Source organism: Lonchura striata, chromosome 2 (assembly GCF_050655825.1).
Source record: "Lonchura striata isolate lonStrDom1 chromosome 2, ASM5065582v1, whole genome shotgun sequence".
Taxonomy (NCBI): Eukaryota; Metazoa; Chordata; class Aves; order Passeriformes; family Estrildidae; genus Lonchura; species Lonchura striata.
The window spans coordinates 63,826,908-63,846,843 of NC_140704.1; the positions used below are offsets into that span (position 1 = coordinate 63,826,908).

Below are 19,936 nucleotides of genomic sequence, written 5' to 3' on the forward strand. Positions count from 1 at the left end.
CCTTCCATCAGGAGGTCATGAGGAAACTGAAATGACAGATTTCATAATACAGAGGCAGTATCTTCTGTGCCCCAGCTGAAACAGCTTTTGGTTATAGGAGAACTAGGTTCAGATGAATGAGAGGACGTCACCAATAAAAGCAAAAAAAAATTAAATAAAATTAGGTAGTCAGACTAGATTTTATTTTAAAATATAAGATAGTGAGATAATAAGAAAGGAAAATGTATGCAAGCTTTCCTAGCACAGTATTTTGGAGGGGTGAAAAAAAATAGTAATTTATTTTCAAGCCATGTTTTGAAAAAGTGTCACTGAAGAAACCACACCAGAAATTTAGGATATGTCTATGCTGCACAATGCTAATTTACGTAGCTGAGCTCTGTGCTAATGCAGCTATATTGCTTACTGCACTTACAGCTAAATAGTTTAGGGCTCTCTCTGAAATCTCTTCACCAAATTTCACTGTGCAATGGAGAAATACTTTTTTTTAGTCTTCACCACTGCAGGGCACCTTGAAAAGCCAGGTGTCACACTACTGTGTCCTTTACACAAGTAGAATTGTGCTTATGCTACCCTTGCAGATTTATCATGTTAAATGTACCTTGCAGAAAGACTACAGCCAAGACAACCCACAGATCTTAAATGTGACTAGATGAATGTGCCTACAAATTTCAGGAGAGATGCTTCCAGGCACAAAGTTAAATCCAGGAATATGGGTCTTCTGCAGCAGTAGGGCCCTTACTCTGCACAGGCTCAAAACGGAACAGCTGGACTGTGTCTTGCCCAGTCAAAAATGGCCCTGGAACAGGGAGACTTACAGCTTTAACTCTGATATAGAGTTAAAGCTCTTTCTGCCCATAACAACACGAGCTTGTGCAGAGGTTGGTACTCACTGAGGGCCAAGCTCTTTTTCCAGAGAGGAGTCCCATGTTGTTACAGCATTGTTGCTGCTTTTACCTGCAGCCCTGAGCCACACACAAGCCTCACTGTCTTGTGTACAGATGTCTGGTGTGCCCCTACATCCACAGGGAACAAAAAATCCTCAGGCTGCCAAGCCCACTCTGACAGCATGCAGCAAACCACTCAGCACTCAGTGGTGCTTGGAGGGGACAGACTCAAACATTTCCAAGTAGCTCTTCACTGAAACAGGCACCAAAGAATCTCAGCTCCTGGACACCAAGACACCCTCCAAGGGCTGCTCTGGGAGAAATGCAGTACTAAATTAGCAGCTACCCATGAAATACACAACTGACATGATGGCTGATGTATTTTTGGCCTGATTTCTGTCTGCCAGCACCCTTTAGTGAATCTTCTCCTTAGCTAATTTTAACCAGATTTGAAAGAAGGGCTGGACTATCACTGATAATTATATTTTTATAAGTTTCAGGGGTCTGACAGCTGGAGAGAGACTTAAGATCAAAATTAGTGCTCTCTATCAAGGGAAAGCAGGCAAAATTCAGCCACTATATATTCTAGCAAGCCTGAGGCAGCAAACGAACCCATACACATTTGGTGGCAGTGTAGCATTGCTGGCATTTGCTTTTGCCAGAGCTGGTTGTTTTGCACTAGTGTATGGTTTAGGACACAAACTCTTAAGTGTCCATGTTTAATTATATCTGATACTGTCATAACAGTTTCTATAATTTTGTTGAGGTATTTGTAATTGCAGAGCATCCACCGAAATTAGGCTGATTTGTGAGGGAGCAGTCAAAAATAGCTATTTTATTATAGGAAAAAAATGCAATTACAACACCTCAGAAATTACTTTTATTCCTCTTGAACAGCCTGTTGTTCAACTTTAATCTTGCAGTTACTAGAAAGTAAGATTGGACAGTGAGATTTGTATTTATTGAAAAAGAAGTTCAAAGCATGTCAGACCAATCTTCTGCTATATGTCAAATTAAGGGAAATTGTGTTTTGCCTCCAAATTAAAAAGACAAACAATTCTTGGGGAATAAAAATGTTATTGTTCAAGGAAGAGTAATACAGTATGAATGCCTTTCCTTCAGCTGGCTCTCTTTGTAAATGAGCAAGAACACAGAGGTCAATAAATTGTCATTACCCAAGCTTCATAAATCCTCAGAGGCTGTATTTTACCATGTAGTTTGGGTTACAAGACCTTATAAGAGGCCAAGAAATATTCGTTAGGAGTATTTATAGGCAAAGATGAGGTCTCCAAAATTTTGTGGTTGTTATTTGCAGTGTCAACACAGAAAAAAACCTGCTTGTCCTGGAAACTGCTGATTCTAAAACAGCTCTCTGCACATGAAACCATTGATAGAAGCCTATAGTCACTGAGTAGAATTAGAGGATTTACCTGTTCATTATCAAGTACAGCTTTGCTAGCAGATCAGTTGCAAAAGACAACCTAATTTCCTATTGCTTTTTTGGTTAAAAGTAGGGCCAGCACAGATAAAAATAGCAAACAGCCCTGAAACTTTGAGCACAACACAGAAAGGAAAAAGCAGGAAAGTTGATTAGAACAGGAGGTAAAATATGACCACGTATGCACAACGTTGCATAAATCTTACAGGGAGCTCCAAGGACTGCAAACTGGTTCCTCTCATAAGGATTCACTTCTTATATCAAACAACATGTTGAGCTGTAAAGGATATATAGCAGCACAGTTTGAAAGGGGAAAAGCAGAAAAAAACCCCCACAGAATGTCTACTATACACTACAAAATTAAGACTGCTGAAAAGCACTTTCTGCTTTGTGGAAACAAGTCTCAAATTGTTCTGTGACTAAAGTATGAAAGAAAATGTTTATATTTGGGTACAACATCCTGAAAAAAAAATCTGGAAGTGTATATTCAATTAGCTATGAGTAATATTTGGGCCTCTGCTTACCCTAACCTCCTTAAGTTTGAAGCTTGTGTTATTGCACAGTTCAGATGATTTTTACTTCTTCACTCCCTTTGAATGAAGTAAACTCAGCATGTTAGGCCCTGCCTTACATGTTTCTTTCTGCACTGATCCCAAAATACAAGCCATATCTTGCCATCCTTCTCCAGCAGGACAAAGAGAGTGGCCCCTGTGGTAGTGTACAAATGTGAGAAAGCCACCATAACTCAGCTCTGAGTCAGACCAGAGGGGGACAAGTGACCATAGGAAAGCTGTTAATTAAGCACTGCTTCTACCATGAATAGGCTGATAGAGGGCATCATTATCAAAAGGAAACATGCATCTCTTCAAACAAGCTGTTTCTTGTCCTTGCTTAGTTAACAAAGAAGCTGTTTGAGCATGTCAGGTTAAGATTACCATACACACTGCCATGGGAAGTCCTTGAAAGCAACCTATGAACCTAACAACAGACAGCATGTGACAGCATTCAGAGCACAGCTTTTACTGCTCCCATGCCTTTGTGAAGCTCTTGGTGACTTTGGATATTCTGAGCAGGGACACAGGAAGTTTATTAAGAAGGAATTATTAAATATTGATTTTTTTTCCCTGGCATTGGTTATCAAGATAAATGCCAGAAATTCATCTGTCCTGTTGAAACTGACCCAGAAAAGATACTTCATCAACTTCAAGTCCATGGAAAAGAAAACAGGGACAATGAAGCAAGAAACTTTTCCATCTGACCCACATAGATCACTCATGAGAACCCATGAAAGTGGCCTGAATATTGAGACCACAACATCTGGCAGAAGGGATTTTGCAACTGCTCAGTAATTTTGCTGATCCTACACCTTGTAGGTGTCTCACAGTAATCTCTCAACCAGGAATTCCTTGGTCATATCCAGGAACCTGTGCCACCTTTCCACTCAGCCGGCATACACTGCCATTTACCCAGGCTGCAGCTGCTTCTGCAAAGAAGACTCAAAAGTAATATATTTGCATCAGATCTCAGTCAGAAATCCTGAACTGTCTTCACCAACACCTAATGAAGGAGCACCCTTCAGCAATTGTTTTTCTCATTCACACCAAAATAACAAAATTCCCCATGTTTCTCCCAGAGTTCAGCAGTGTATTTTAAGGTCAGTGTGACTTTGTCCAGAACTGGATGAGCTCCAGGGCTGAAGGCAAGGAGGGTGCCAGCCCTAGTGATAGCATTGAAGCTCAGCTACAACTCGAACTAGGATACAGTCTTGCTGGCACCTCCAGTGCTACCAGATCCCCTTTACTGAGGGAAGGCTGGAGGACATCTTAATGAGTTATTCAGGCCATAGTTTGTTATCTGCTGACAGTGCAACACACTCCTTTGAGCTAGGGCTTCAGCTTACCGGTGTTTTTCCAGAAGATTTGGAACAACTGACCTCTTTGGAAGAGTAGCCCAAGGGGGTTGTGAAGTTTTTATCCTTGAAGATTTAAGGATCTGAGTAAAATCCTTAGTGACCTGGTCTAACCTCACTGCCTATCCTACTTCCAGCAAGAGGTGGGACTACAGATATCCCATTTTCAATTCCAACCTAAACTGTCCTATAATGCTGGAAAAACATAGAAAATTTGTGGGTAATAGTCTTCTGCATTTTTTTTTTCTCACACGGAATAAGAGAGAACTTTTTTTTCAAAACTTAACTTATAGAAAAGGTTCCTGTTTGCCTTGCGTCTTACTCACAATTGTTGGTATGGACTAAACAACATTTGGCTGGTCCAAAGCGTTGATCCTCATCTCCACCTCTTGAAACCTAAGCCAATTTCTCTGTTTCATTTTGAAGGTTGATATAGTGCTTATTTGCAGTCTGTTTAGGCCTGGTGGCCTGAAATTTTAGTGGGGAAAAAGAGGAGAGAGTGCCTCAATTACATCAGTTGCTGAAAAGAGAAGAACCCTCTCTGACAAATTCCCCTTAGCAACACTTGCCAGAGGGAGAAGCTGTCCAAGGGAATCTGGTGAGGAGCACAGAGAAATACCTGGAAAGCTCTTTGGCTGAAGTAAACTTAATTTTTTTGTGTCTTTTCATGTACATTTCAGTTTCTTCATTGGAGCAGATGTTTTCAGCCGGAGATGGGTATAAAAGTAATTTTCACATACAGGAAGATAAAGGCAAAACCAAAGTTAATTGTGCATGCGGTGAGGGGTGGCAGTCTGCAAAGCTGTGGAAAATTGATCACGCTATGGAGAGTCTTGAGGGAGTTTTGTTTCTGAAAGGGATACAAAGACATTTGCTTGGGAGTCTTTCTGGTGCCTTACAAAAGCAGTAAGGATTGTGTAAGACACTTACTCAAACTCTTGCACAAAATCATGGAACTGAAGAATAACAAGAACAAAAGAACCTCTGGAGGTCATCTATTCCCACTTCCAAAGATAAGATATCACAGTGTTTCTGAACATCTTCTTCCGGTATTTGGCCATCTTATCTGTGAACATTTTCTTCCTTACACCCAGCTGTAATTTTTCACACTGTGACTTGTGCCTGTTGCCTCTTGTCTTTCCTCTGCTACACCAAAATCAAAAATATATTTGATGGTTCTCACAGTCCAAGCTTCTTTAAGAGATGGACAAGCAAAGACATCAGCTGGCAGAACATACAGTAACCATGTCTGGTGACAAAAGTGACTAATGGGTGACACAGAGAGGTGCAGCATCTACTTTTTAAGTAAAAAAGTGAAATCTGCTATATTTATTCTTTCATGCAAAGTCTGAACTTACTTAACTCATGGCTGAAGTACTGTAAAATCATAGTGTGAAATACTGGGAAATGTCAGCTATGCTGTGAGAAAACCTACCCTGAACCAAAATTTAGACTCTGTCTTAAAAAGCAATTTCCATTGTAATTGTCCTCCTTCACCAAGTTGCTCAAGAATGGCAAACATTCTTCTTTGTTCTCCTAGATCCTAATACAAGTTCATTAATTTGCTCTCCACTTTGGAAATTAACGAAGTATTACTAAAAATTACCATTCATGTACAATTTCTGTCACTTGCATTTGTAGCAAATAATGTTTTGCCCTATGACTAGTCCTGTTTATTTCTGGGTTGACATAAGTGGCAAATTCTGGCCCATAATATCTGTGTGCATCAAAAATAGAGAATGAAAGAGAGACAGTAAGAAGAGATTAGAATACCATGTATGCTTAGTAACCACCTACACATGCCTGCACCCCCACAGAAAAAAAGTCTCACTCTACAAAAAGTTATTGATTTTATTTTAAAGATCGACAGGTTAATTGAGCTGTTTTGGGAAAACTGACTACAGAATGAGTTTCATTCTGTCATTACATTTTGTCAAATTAAAAATCCAAGTATATTTTTTAAAAATCTACAAGGAAGCCCAATGAAGACTATGATGGAGTCTAGGACACCCTCACATTCTTTTCCAAACCGCCTGTTTTCATTGCATATCATGAATATTTGCATCAAGTTCCCATACATCTAACTTCTAGACATTATCCTCCTTTTACAAGCTGGTTTTCACTGAGTACTTTGAATTGTAGGGTATGAGCCTGAAAAAACATTAAGAGATAAGTCAAGTTTAAAGAGAATAAAACACAAACAAAAACCTTCCAATACTCATAAAAAGTAGAGATAAGCACAGAGGGGTTTAAAGGGTTTAAAGATTTATTTTCCCAGATATATTAGTGAGGCGTCTGGCAGAATGGTGATTAAAGTTTGCAGTCACAAAAAGTACATCCCACCTAACTCTATTTTTGCAGCAAATGCCTTCACTGTGTTTGGGCCCTTTTGAGTTTTGAGGGGAAGGAACCAAAGGACAGCTATGACTTTGTACCTAGGAGAACCAGACCTCTCTGGGGGTTCTTCCAAAACATGCAATAATAGAAGGCATACTGTACTTCTATACATACATAAGCAGATATGAATAGCACAGTGGTGGGCTGTCCATGCTCTACAGACTTCCAGGCTCTACAGACTTCACCAAATCTTAGAAAAGAAAAGAAAAGAAAAGAAAAGAAAAGAAAAGAAAAGAAAAGAAAAGAAAAGAAAAGAAAAGAAAAGAAAAGAAAAGAAAAGAAAAGAAAAGAAAAGAAAAGAAAAGAAAAGAAAAGAAAAGAAAAGAAAAGAAAAGAAAAGAAAAGAAAAGAAAAGAAAAGAAAAGAAAAGAAAAGAAAAGAAAAGAAAAGAAAAGAAAAGAAAAGAAAAAACAACAACAACAAAAAAAAACCCACCAACAAAAAACCTAAAGGAAAAAGGCTACAGATCATTAAAAATAAAGCTAGTTCCATGTAGTTTCGTGCTGTGGGCTAGTTTATATACCAAGACTGCATAGTAGACCTCTTTGAATAGTAGAGTCTAGACAATGTCACCAGCACAAAACGCACTCAGTCTCAAAAATTTCCTACCTCTATTTTGCGCAGTGTATGGCAAGAGCTTTGCACAAAGCAGGGCATTCAGGTTTGTAGGACCCGGCTGCTGCAGTGCAGCATCAGGTGACCTGTTGCACAGGCACACACTGTGCCAGGCAAACTGCAATATTGACATATTAACATCAATATTGATACATTAAGATTGACAAGCTGAGATGAAAGAGTGAAAAGATGAGGAGTCTATCTCATTTTTCACTCAGAGGAATTGTGGAGCTTGATTCCAAACTACCAACTTTTCTCCTCTGCATATGTCAAGATGACCCCCTACTTCCCACACAGATACCAAATTTTGTGTATTCACAGGTTCTCTCCTTCACTCTAGCTCAGAAACAGCAGAAAACCATCCTGCATTAAATAAAGAGCAGGCAGATTTTGCAGCCCATCCCTGGGGTCTAGGCATAAGAGAGACGTTTCTGAGTGTACAGGGATGGAGACAGCTTTCAGGTACACCTGGCCTCTTTTTCCCCTACATGTGAGATACATCTCACATGGCCACAATAACCTTTGCTCCTTCAGGCTCCTTCAGACTCTCCACCAACAGCACCAAAGGAGAGGGTCAAAGAAGGATGGATGGTTACAGGGCTCTGGTGGCTGGATTGTTTTCTCACTAGTGAAACACAGTGCTCCACAGCCCTGGTTATCAGTGTGAGACTTCAATCACCATGAAAGCCACACAATCCAGAAAATCCAGGAGTGCAATATTGTTTTATACGGGTGTAAACGCCACCATTACAGAGGATGCCTTCCCACTGGCTTCTCTTCAGTCAGCAGGTGAGATGGGGGACACTGCCATCAGCACATCTGCATCATGCAGCTGGGACATTCTGCTGCCACTCCACCATCAGCAGAGCAACATCCTCGCTCTCAGCAGCAGGGTAAACTGCCGTTACAGATCCTGCTGTCAACCTTGGTACTCTATCCCGGCCTCTGATTTTTTCAGTTGGTTCAGCAATAAAACCCCTAATCATGCTGGTGCCTGAAACATCATTGGTCTCTGAGACAAATAGCTTGGGTATCCCTCTGCAGAGCGATTGCTCCAGGCTCTTTGCAGTCTCAAGCAGGCATTAACACAGGCATGTGTCCCCCGCACACCGTGCCCTGCAAAACGTTAGAATGTTTCGCAGCAAGATAAACTGGTCTCACCACCTCCTCTGCTGCAAGTGCCTATTCTAAAGAGGGAGTCTCTGATTCCAGCAGAGCCTCCCTCCTGGAGGTGTGGCACTGCGGGAAGGAAAGGAAGACTGGGTATTGCACTTAAAATGAATGGGACTAGATGGCTGCTCTTGCTATTTTATCAAAAGCACCCCTTCCCCAGACAATACTGATTAACATGGATTTTAAGATAAAAGAGTATTGTATTAATACATATATGTATTCCCCCCTCTTCTAAACATCAGCAGTTAGCATGCTGCAAAGAAATGATTTCAGGTTGAGTGCATCACATACTGACTCGCTGCCATGAAGCTCTATACTTCAACAGAATTCCTGGTGAACAATGATGAAATATTCATCAGTTCATATTTGTAAATAGCCCAGCAACATACTGAGCAAATGACCTCCAACGAAGTGCCTCGCATTAAAATGGAACAGCAACCAGCTGAAATGAGGGAACTACAAACTATGCATGTGTTTTGTCAGCACAAACAAGCAGCAAACACAAACAGAAAGAAATCTAGTTGGACTCATCATCCTGACAGTGAGAAACAAATGAGAAGCCAGCCTGTTCGCTTCAGCAAGACCCACTGGTGGTGCTGCCTGTGGCAGGAGCAAGTAGGGCAACTTGGGCTAAACATTGCTTCCTGCCCTCTATCACAAGCAGAAAGTGAACCAGAAGTGAAGCAGAAAGGCAAGGCAGGAGGTTGAGCTGCTTGTTCTCCGCACGTGTTGGCACCAATTGTTCATTACCTCAAGCACTGCTAGTCCTTAACTGCAGGTCTTGGTCCCTGAAGTGGAAAACACAAGCATATACCCTCCAGAGGAACAGTGAAACCTGCCCTCCCCCAATAGATACGTGATGCTGGGCAAGAGTATCCCCACAGATAGCATTTCTTGCCTTGCCTTTCCTGTAGAGAGTGAGCAAGGTTTCCAAGGGGGGCAGGCAGTGAACATGGGGATGCCAGCCAGCACTGCTCTTTGTCTGGGGTGCTGGTAGCCAGTGCTGATTTAAGCAGCAGAAGGGTGGATTTTCTGTCCTGCTTTCAGCAGTCATCATTATTCAGGATGCGTGTTTTCCAGGGAGGTTGCCAGAGCTGCACTGCACCGCTTGTGATGGTTAATCCTTGTATGGGAAAGCTCCACAATGGAAACTGTGAGGAGAATGCAAAATAAATTAGGAAAACCTAGCAAGCCATCGTCAGCCTTTACAAAACACAGAGACACCCAGACCTTTTCCAAGGTACTTTCTTGAAACTGATCTTAAAACCCCATATCTTGTTGCCCCAGGGCCTCACAGAGAGGTGAGCTCCCACTGCCAGAGCCAGGTGGGCGATGCAGCCCTTTTTTTATCATTTATCTATTAATTAAACGCACTGTGATAAGGCAGATCTACATGCAGGTCCACACACAGCTCTGCAGGCTCGGTGGGGCCTCGGCGGCCGGGAACTTGAACAAACAGCACCATCAGGTGGCTCTCCGGGAAATACATGTGTGGAAGCACCCGGGATGTCTCCAGGCGGACCTGGCCATCCCTCCGCTCTCCTCTCCCAACCCTCCCAGAAGGGAAGGTCCACAGACCCTCCTGGCAAAATCCAAGTCCAAAATTGTTAGAGAAAGCTCCAATGGCAGCAAGACACATCCAGAAAAAGTGTTAAGGAAAAACTTTTGATCTGCTTCCTTCCCCCCAGCATGCAAGTCTTTTTTGTCCTGTGCTTTCCATTGTTGTCAGCTGTGTGTATCCCAGCTCTAACTAATGGTTTAAGTGACTCCTTAACAGGCCACCAGGCATCCAGAGAACCTGTCTGAGCCCGGTACAAGGCTTAATTCCCTCCCTTAGCCTCTTCAATTTTTGAGGGCACTGGCAAGTAAATGTTTTGACCTTGAAAACAGTTCCTGGAGTACAACTCCCTTTGGGGCACTGCTGGCATCCACCTCCCCGCACCTGCACAGGGAAGGAGGAGGATGCCTTGTTCAGCCTCAGGCAGGTGCCCTTTTGCCAGAGACTGCCTTTGAAATAACTTGGCTCCTTCAGCCTGTTTGCTGCCTTCTGCTGCTGCTCACATATTTGGTCAGTGCAAAGTGGGTGCAGAAGCCTTTCTCACTAACTAACCAGAGCAGCTTTGCACTCCAACACACATAAAGACAACAGATTCAGCTTCTAGAATTCAGACCTCAGCCATTTCACAAACTCTGCTCCTAGACTCCTGCTTGTCACCTTTACCTATCCCCCCCTAAACAGAGAAGAACACTGGATAAGACAACCTGAAAGAAAGAAAGAAAAATGCTCTTGCACCCACAGTGCTGCAGTGACTGCAGCCATACATATTCTATTTTCATGACTGCCAGAGGAGAGACCTATGCCATCAGTATCAGTTGCTTTTCTTATACCTGGATTTTAAAATATTTTTCTTTAGGTTGTTCTCAACTTCAGTAAATAATTAGACATTTCTAATGGTCTCCTAGCAGAACTAAGGTAACTTAAATATTAATGCATATAAATAATATGTTTAGTTGTTTGTCTATTTATTTCCTTATACATACATGTTTTTATAAGTAAATATATGCATGTCTTACATTTATATAAGATACAGGAATCAACAGGAACGTAAACACATACATAGTCACATTCACAAACCTAAAGGAAAATTATTCAAAAGTGTGGTTACTCAGTTCCTCTAGGAAACACCTCAGTTCACAGTTTCAGCCTTGAGTGCCCACAGTTAGACCTTACAGCAACAGCTCTGAAAATCAGGACCTTTCATTGCTATGTTTGTGCCTAAGCATACAGAAGGGCTGATTTACATATCTAATTTCAGGCCTCTAATTTTCAAAAATTTGTGGCCTGAAGAGGCAATCCAGTGTTTCCAGCTATACTGCCCCCAGGGACACTTCTGTACAAAGCACATCATCCAGTCACCTTGAAAGGATGTCAAAGCATTGCAAGTTGTTGACAGCCCATCTCAAAAACCTCTGCCTTCTGTAATAAAGAGACCTCCCAATTCCCAAATATGCTCAATGCAATAAAATTTTTGAACATCCCATATAAAGTTAATAATAGAGCACCTATCACAAAATACAAAAAAAAAAAGAAGAGGAAATGAGATTATATTTCCCATCATGGCATCTGTATTAAGCTCAATAGCTGCTTATTTCTACTATAATTGTGCCAAAGTCATTTTGAATTTCATTTTCTTCATGCACCTTGCTCTGAGGCTGAGATATTTTGGGAAAAACAATGCACAAGACAGTACTTAAATGCAACAGCAGCATCTCACCAGTTGCTACTCATGATGTCAGAGGAGGTCAGGTGGGCACAGAAGTATGAATTTTCCCTACATTTGTACACTTTTTGAGTGGCTAAATAGCACCCAGGAGAACTGAGGTCTTCCTAGGACAGCAGGAACATAGAACTAAGACAAAGGAATGTCTTTTTTCCTGCCACCTTAATTTTCTTTGCTTTCAAGCTCTTCCTCAGCTCTTGCCTTCTATTTTTCTGTAAAAGGATAATGTAGTGCTAGGGGAAGTAAGCTTGCAGCAGCACTGGCTCATGGGAGAGCCTGCACAAGCCACATCCAAGCACTTCTATAAGTACATCTTTTCTATACTGGGTTGTCAGTTGTGCTGCTCTATTCTTGTAGAGCCATGGAGCAAGATGCTTGGGGTGGATTTGTTGGCAGATCAGTAGGGAATCATAATATTCCTGCCAAATTCATTTTCTCATGTGACCTGAGCTTGACTTAGAACATGGATTTCCTACAGAGACAAGTTTGAGCAGTGCCAGGAATTTGAAAGCCAGGTGGTCTGCAAAGCTTCTCCCCAGGCTCTGAGATCCTATTTCCTTGTGTCATTCTTTTCAGACAGCATGGAGTGCGGGCTGGGGTGCTCACAGCAAACTGAGTCCTCAAAATTAATGCAATTGCTCCTTCCACCACCATAATCCTCTGGAAGAGACTGTGACAGAAGTGGGAGGAAAGATAAGCACGTTTTCTGCAAGGAAACAGATTCAGACAGGCTTTGACCAAGAATGCTAGTGAAACTTTTCCCTGCCAGAGGAAACTCTAAAAAAAATCCCACTTTTTCATCTCAGCAGCATCCAAATCTGACTTAGCTAGTCCAAACTGTCGTGTCCTTGCTAACTCAGAAAGCCTGTATTTTCCTATTTGGAAGGGAAAGCTATCAGGCAAAGGCAGATAAGCTTTTCTGAAGAAAGCTATCCATAGGTTCACTGATCTTTTGGAACAAGAAGGTCCCTATATTAATTTTAGATACCTGGCAATCTGCATACTAGAAATACCGTATGGCTCTGATCCATACTGACTTCTATTAAAGAAACAAAAGCTAGAATGAGCTGGAAACTCTCCCAGATGATGATCTCTGAATATCAATTGAGAAAAAGCAGCCTACCTTAATATATTACTTGCCCCATCCCTAAGAAACCCTCATTAAAGAAAATAAGCTTGGCTCTCTGAAGAGGCACAACAGCGGTGTCAGCATTGTAAGGGGATATCAGACCAGGACCTGGACCAAATATCACAGACACAGATTGGTTAAGTCTGGAAGGCATTACTGGAGGCCATTAGTCCAACCTGCCTGGTCCAGCATGACACCCTACAGCAGATTAATCAGGATTCTGTTCAGATGGCTTTTGAGTGTCTGCAGAGAAAGAGACTCCTCAGCTTTTCTGGGCAATATATTCTAATCCCAAGTCACTCAAAAAGTAAAGAAGTTCTTAATCATGTTCAGATGAAACTTCCTGTGTATCAGTTTCTGTCCTTTGCCTCTGTCCTACTCCTTGGCACCACTGAGAGAAGCTGCTTTTCTCTGTTTTGCCTCAGCAGGAACCAGGAGCAATGCACAGATTACATCTGTCTGCTTCTGGACTTCTTAATCTTCTTGTACAGCTACAGAAGGATCCCTGATACAGAGCAGGGAGTCACAGCCTCATTCTAAAATGGCTCCTGTCATTCTCTCTAGAAACATTCCAGAAGTGGCAATGGTCCGTAACACATATAATCCCATATCTATAATTGCTGCCTTGGCAAATTCCCATCACAGATTGCACTCAGTTCTATCCCGCCCTCACATCAGATGCAATCCACACCAACCTGTGCCTGATGGAGTGCCTGGCTGAGGTAGCAGGATGGAGAATAGCTTGCTGCACTCTTGGGAGACAGGGAGCTCAGACTTCGGCAAGTCTGAACCCTGTACCTCAGCTGAAGCCACCCCTGTATCACCTCTGCTTCCTGAAGGCCCAAAGAAGGGATGGATGTAGCATGTCCTTCTCCTCCACTCTCTCCCACTCCCCCACTCCTCTCTCTCCACCTTAGATGCAGTCACAGCAGCCAAGCTGTCCGTGCAGTTACAAAAATGCTCAATGTGGAGGGAGTGATGTCTTCATTGAAGCAGCATTTCAAACAGCACAAGTCACTGAGAAAGCAACTTCCTTCTTAGCATTGTGTTGATGGCTAGGAGACACTAAGAAAACCTGTGTTTCTACAGTCAGAGAACAGCAGGATAAACTCAGGAATAACTTTGCTGAGTTTTGCTGTGCAAACTCCCTTAGCACATTTCTGGAAGAATGTAGCTGGGAGAGTGTCAGCAGAAGCTATGAAATTCATTTGCATCAGACTCACAACTTTCTGGCAGTAGGCTGACCAGTCTGAAATTCACTCCTTAAATCCATGAGAATTCAGTTTAAACTTAGTCTTTCTTCAGCTGTAGTTCTTCTGCCTCCTTTTTTAGTGTGCTTCCAAACAAATCCAACATCATCACCCATCAGTCAGAAAGGAGATGAGAAACACAGGTTAGGGAACACTCAGGTACCGCAAGGGAACAAATAGCATAGGATGTCAATGAAATCCCAAATTATTGCCTAATTTAAGCCTTGCTTTCCTGCTTGGAAGGGCTGAGCTGCTTGTTCACAATGTCTGTTGCTGGTAAGAGAATTCCATTTTCAATTTCTCTCCTTTTTACAGTTCTTTCTGAACTGGCACTTCTCTACGTATCTCCCAGCACATGATTATGAGACCATTTTTAAAGATTTTACATCAGCCTCTGTGGAAATCAATTGGATCATATAAGGGAAGGAAGACTATCAGTGCCAGGTGATCCAGAAATACAAGGACAACTATTTTGGATATTTATCCCTGCTTGCCGATAACTGTTCAATCCAAATCCCTGATGAGTTGCCAAGTTCCCCAACATAATACTTGTGTGACTACAAAATTCCATACCACTGCACTGTGTGAATTGGCTGTAGATACTTGATACCCATAGATATCACTTCCTGCCCTGTTGAGTCACCTGCAAACAGAATTTGTCTGTAGAGCTAGGAACTCTGTTCCTTAGATCAAACATTAACTAGTCCTTGACCAAGTCTTCTCTGTCACAAGGTCCCAGGGCATATTATGAAAGGAATGTCTGGACATTGCTGAGCATTTCCTAGGCAGGAAACTGAGCTTATTCTACAGAGTCACTTCCCCATGAAGACAGAGGAAACTGCATTAGCCAAGATGGAGAAACACTTCCAACAGGAATGGAGAAACATTTCCACTAGAGTTGCAAAAATGGACAGATACCACATGATTCAAAGCAACTGTTCTGGTGTGCTGTTCCTTACTGCCTAATATGCACTGATCTGCATTGATCCAAAATTACACTCCAGCACCTCAGTGTTGGCAAACAAATTTGCTCTGTCCCAGGAGGGCCACTGGGTTTTGACAGAGGCCATTGATCCACTGCGATCCTGATTCAACACCAATATAAATATATTGCCTGGCTGAAGACCCACTCACAGGGCACTGTCATGAGGTAACATATGAGAGACTGACTTCTGACATATTGACACCTGCCAAGTTCATGCTAAACCAAAGCTGTTTCCATACCTAATTGAAGGTGCCTCACCAAAGCCATACACTGAGAGGCAGTTCACTGAAGGGAGAATATAGCAGTGTGAAAAATCCTTTTCTCACTCTCTGAAGTTGAGGTTTCAAAGCTCCTTCCATTCTGAGCTTCATCTGAACAGGTTGTCACCTCCAAGGCAGGTCAGAGCTCTTAGCCAGGAGAAGTCCCCACATTTTGAGTTCCAGCTCTGAAGAAGTAAAAAAGTCCATTAACCTATACAGGCTATTCTGGAAGTGGAGTTTTCTTCTAATTTCAGTGCTCGGTCCTGGTGCTGAGAAAATTCCTCTTCTGATAAGGCACATTTCCACAATATTGTAACAGCTCTTTCATAAGAAGCTTGGAATTCAATGAAGTGGTATTTTCTAAGGAGAACAGTATCCACTAGAAAATTCCCACCCACCTCAAAACCTAACTCTGCAGCAATAATTCTGCACAGCTACTGAGACTGGTTGGTGGAACTGAGGAGAGGAGAGGCAGAAATAAATGAATATTTTTTCCTTTGCACCAAAGCTGTTTTTGCCACTTTTATCCTGACTATGATTTTGGAGCCCACATGACTCCAAGGCCAGAATTCATTTTCAGCCTTAGACCATATATATTTGCATCATGAACATGCGATGTCAACCCCAAATAAATGTATGCATGTGTCATTGTCTCTGCTCTATGTTACTAAGTCTGCTTTCCTCCTTCCCATTCCCTTATGAAAAGCTGCACACTGAGGACAAGTTGACAAACATGACAACACTAGTCCAAGAATAACATCCCAAACTCTCAGTCAATCTCACTTATCATGGACATATGTCACCTTAGGCACATCACAAGCATGGCTGTCCTCTCCAGACAGCACCAGAACAAACTTATCCTACATTTTCTCCTTGCATGCAAACAATTGGCAGAGGGATAGTATATAAAACTCACCTTCTTGCTCTAGGATCACAGACTGGTTTGGGGAAAGTTTAAAGTCATCCAGTCCAACCCCTTGCAATAGGCAGGTACATTTTCAACAGGATCAGGTTGCTCAGAGCCAGATCTAACCTGGCCTTGACTGTTTCCAGGTTCTTTGGACAGCCTGCTCCAGTGTTTAACCAACCTCATCATAAAAAACTTCTTCCTTATACTTAATCTAAATTTACTCTTATAGTTTCAAAGCAATAACTTTCATCTTATTCCTACAGACATAATTAAAAACACTGCCCCCATATTTCTTGTAAGCCCTCTTTAACTATTGAAAAGCTGCAATAAGATGTCCTTGGAACTTTTTCTTCTCCAGGCTGAACAATCCCAGCTCTGTCAGCAGGAGAGGTGTTCTAACCCTCTAATAATTTCTGTGGCCCTCCTCTGAACAAGAGGAGCATAGCTGCTTCATGACAGCAGCCTAATTTCACCATTTTCCCATGACTGCCCACCAGTTTACTCCAGGAAAGACTAGTTTTTAATGAGAGGGAAAGGCTTTACACCTCTGTTGCAGCTGCACAGCCTAAGGTGTGTATGTTGGTGCAAGCACACACCCTCTCCATTTGGCATCAGATGAGCCAGGAAACTTTAGTCTGTCACACAGGCTGCAGACTCCAGATGGAGTCCTGAAAAGTTGTAACAACACACAAACTTAGTTTTCTGAACATTTAATATAAATTAGAAGGAGAAGAAAGTTCTTTCCTTTTCTCCATACTACTGACTACTCCCTTTTCCTTAAAACTTTAATTTTAAAATGAGCTGTTAAAATTTTAAAAGTAGCTACCAGAGTAGTCTGCTACTACATAGTAGTAGTAGTATAAAGTGAAAAGTAGTATAAAGTAAAGTGGTATAAAGTGAAATTAAAACCTGTCCTGTATAAAACCATGTAGACTCATGCTATATATTCCACTAAGGGCTTGTGCTGAGAGCATTCCAGGACTCAGCAAAACTCAGCGTTACAGTGGTTACAAAAAAACACAGAACATCAGCCCCATCTGCAAGTCCTGCTTGCATCAGATTTTGTCACTCTGCAACACTCTCAGCCCCTTGGTTTGGTCTTGGAGCACTTGAAAAGACAAGGGATGACTGGAGTAGCTGGGTTCCCACTCCAAATGCTGGGTTGGCAGCTAAGGGCTGCTGGATCTCAGAAACTTTCATGCCCTTCAGAAGGAAGAAGCCCTGAGGGCCTCAGGCTCCACTGGTCTGTGCTCCTGGCCGGGCTTACAAGGTGCATGAGCTGCATCAGGGACACTGCTGAGGGCATAGCATCTCAAACATCCCCAGCACTGAAAATCACAGAAAATAAAACTCAGGTACAGCTAGAAAGGGAGTGAGAGGGTGGCACTTTAGCTTGTATTGCATTTCTGGGTCCTGTTCTTTTTGAACTACAATATTAAATATACTATTACAGGCACAGTAGGAAAATTTTACTTTTATTGAGAGAAGGTATCACCTTTGGAAAGTCTTGTCTGTTTGCTGAGAAATTTTCACTCATTGTCTTTGTATAGAAGGAGATCCATGCTGAGAAATACGAGGCAGAAAGCTTTTGTTCAGACTGAATTGCAAAAGAAAGGAAGATAAATCAGCAAAGCTTTTATTATGTAGTTTTCTCTCTGGCAACATTTCATTGTATGATACAGGCATGCAAGGGTGCCAAAGGAAAGAAAAAAAGATTTTGGCTTGAAAGAAAGAACTTAAACTTTGTTTAGGACTCACCTGATACTGGACTTGCTTAATAGAGAAAAAAATAATCCTTAAATAAAACATGTTCTTAAGAGGAAACCCCACTGCTGAGGTGAAGCACTACCCAGGTCTACATTTGAAAAAGTTTTGGAAACACAAGTATTTGGCTGGGAGGCTAGGAAAAACAACATACCTATAACTATCTTGGCAAAAGTCACAGTGTAGGTGCAGCTGTACGAGTGCAAGCAGGAGGCCCCTCTAGACCACCAAGCCCCATGACTCGCTAAGCCTCTGTGGGGAACCCAGAGAGCAATTAAACAATTCAAGGGCAAAGATGCTGTGTGAGCACAAACCATCCGTTTGGAGGTGGGAGGGGTGGTGATGTCCTATACCAGCAATCTTTTTTTTAGACAACCTAAGAAGTTACAGACATTAATGTAATATTATCTGCTTACCAGTGGGCTTTGTATCTCTTTACTCTTCCCAATTGCATTACAGATAAAATAATCTTCTTGATAGGGAATAAGAAATTTTTTCACTCTTTAATATGTCAAAAACATCTGATTAAGGTCAAGAGTCCTCTAAGTATATGAAGGCACTGCCCCTCAACTTCCTTTGCAGACATTTTTGAGCTGTTTATCTCCATGGTCAAAACCTTCAGTCAGGCATATAAAGAAACACACTTGTTTGCCAGATAAGCAATGTGCCAAAACAGAATTCCCTCTGCCAGAACTGATACCATTTCTTTTAGATGTAGTTTCTCATCTCACAGGCTTTGGCTGTTTGAAGGGAAATTAGTTCTCAGAACATATGGAGTTGGTAATAAAGCTCTTTCTAGGAGATACAAGGATTACACAAGGAATGAAATGGCGAAACACTGTCTGCAGTACACACTGTAAAACTTGAAGTAAAATTCCACTCCAAGTAAAATTCCCTTCCCACTGAGAAAGAACAACATGGTGGGACAAAGTGGAAGTGACAGCATGGCTTTCTAAAATATTAGCTATATCATGGCTGTTTCCCCTCAGAACACTGGCTACCCAAAACCCGCTTGAGACACACATTCCAACCTCACACTCACAAAAAAAAATCTTGTGACTTGTCATTTTGAGTCAGTGTCAGGAGCACTGCCAAAAAACAAGGATGAAAAAGCTGTCTTAAAAGAGCAAGAGAGAGTCTATGCACCAGACGGGGAAACAGTGCCTGTGTATATCAGAGTTCCTAAGCTCAGCTATGAAGTTGTATTTGGTTTCTGCTAGATCTATTCCAGGCATCCTAGTTCCAGTAAAGCAAGAAGACTTTTATCCCACAAGTCCAGTATTGTTTCATGTTCCCAGGCTGTCTACTTGTTCTTAGACTAAAATCTCTACAAGGCAAAGCAAAGACACTCAGATATCTGCAGAGAAGCTGCCATATGCCAAGAGGATTGCTTGGAATCAGACCTCAAAAGCCACAACCAATAGCAACACTGCTTCAACAGTATGGGGCGGGCAGAGGGAAGGGTGATAAAGAAAAGCCCATTTTCCAGGAAAACCATTCTAATCCAGATCAATGTTCCATTTAACCAGCAACTTGTTCCCAGTAGTGTGGACAAGCAGGCATGCAGAGAAAAATAAAAGCAGGCCAAGCACATTTGCTTTCTCCCATGTATTTTTGCAACTTTCAGTGATTTTTATCACAGGAGAGGTCCTCATCCTGATTTCATTTGTTCATTGAATGATCCCCAGTAGGTCTCTCTTTTAAGCATTTGTCCTATTTTTTCATTTGCTTTATTCATTGCTATTGAGCATTAGCCTAATATTTTAAGTGAAAGACCATGATGATGTGTTTCCTAAAGAAAAAAAAATCTGGAAGTTACATTCTCAAGGTCCTGATCTGAAATACTTTGTGTTTTGTACTGTATTGCTATATACAATTTTCACTATCTTTATAGACTTTTGTGTCAAGAAACTTGTTTTAAAATGTGATTTTAGTTTAAAT

At 41.7% G+C, this 19,936-nt stretch overlaps 1 long non-coding RNA gene across 1 annotated transcript in view; it reads right to left on the minus strand.

The window, feature by feature from the left end:
* LOC116183307 (uncharacterized) overlaps nucleotides 1-19,936 on the minus strand; it is a 155,027-nt gene that overhangs the window by 54,135 nt on the left and 80,956 nt on the right. The gene's annotated exons all lie outside the window — the stretch shown is intronic.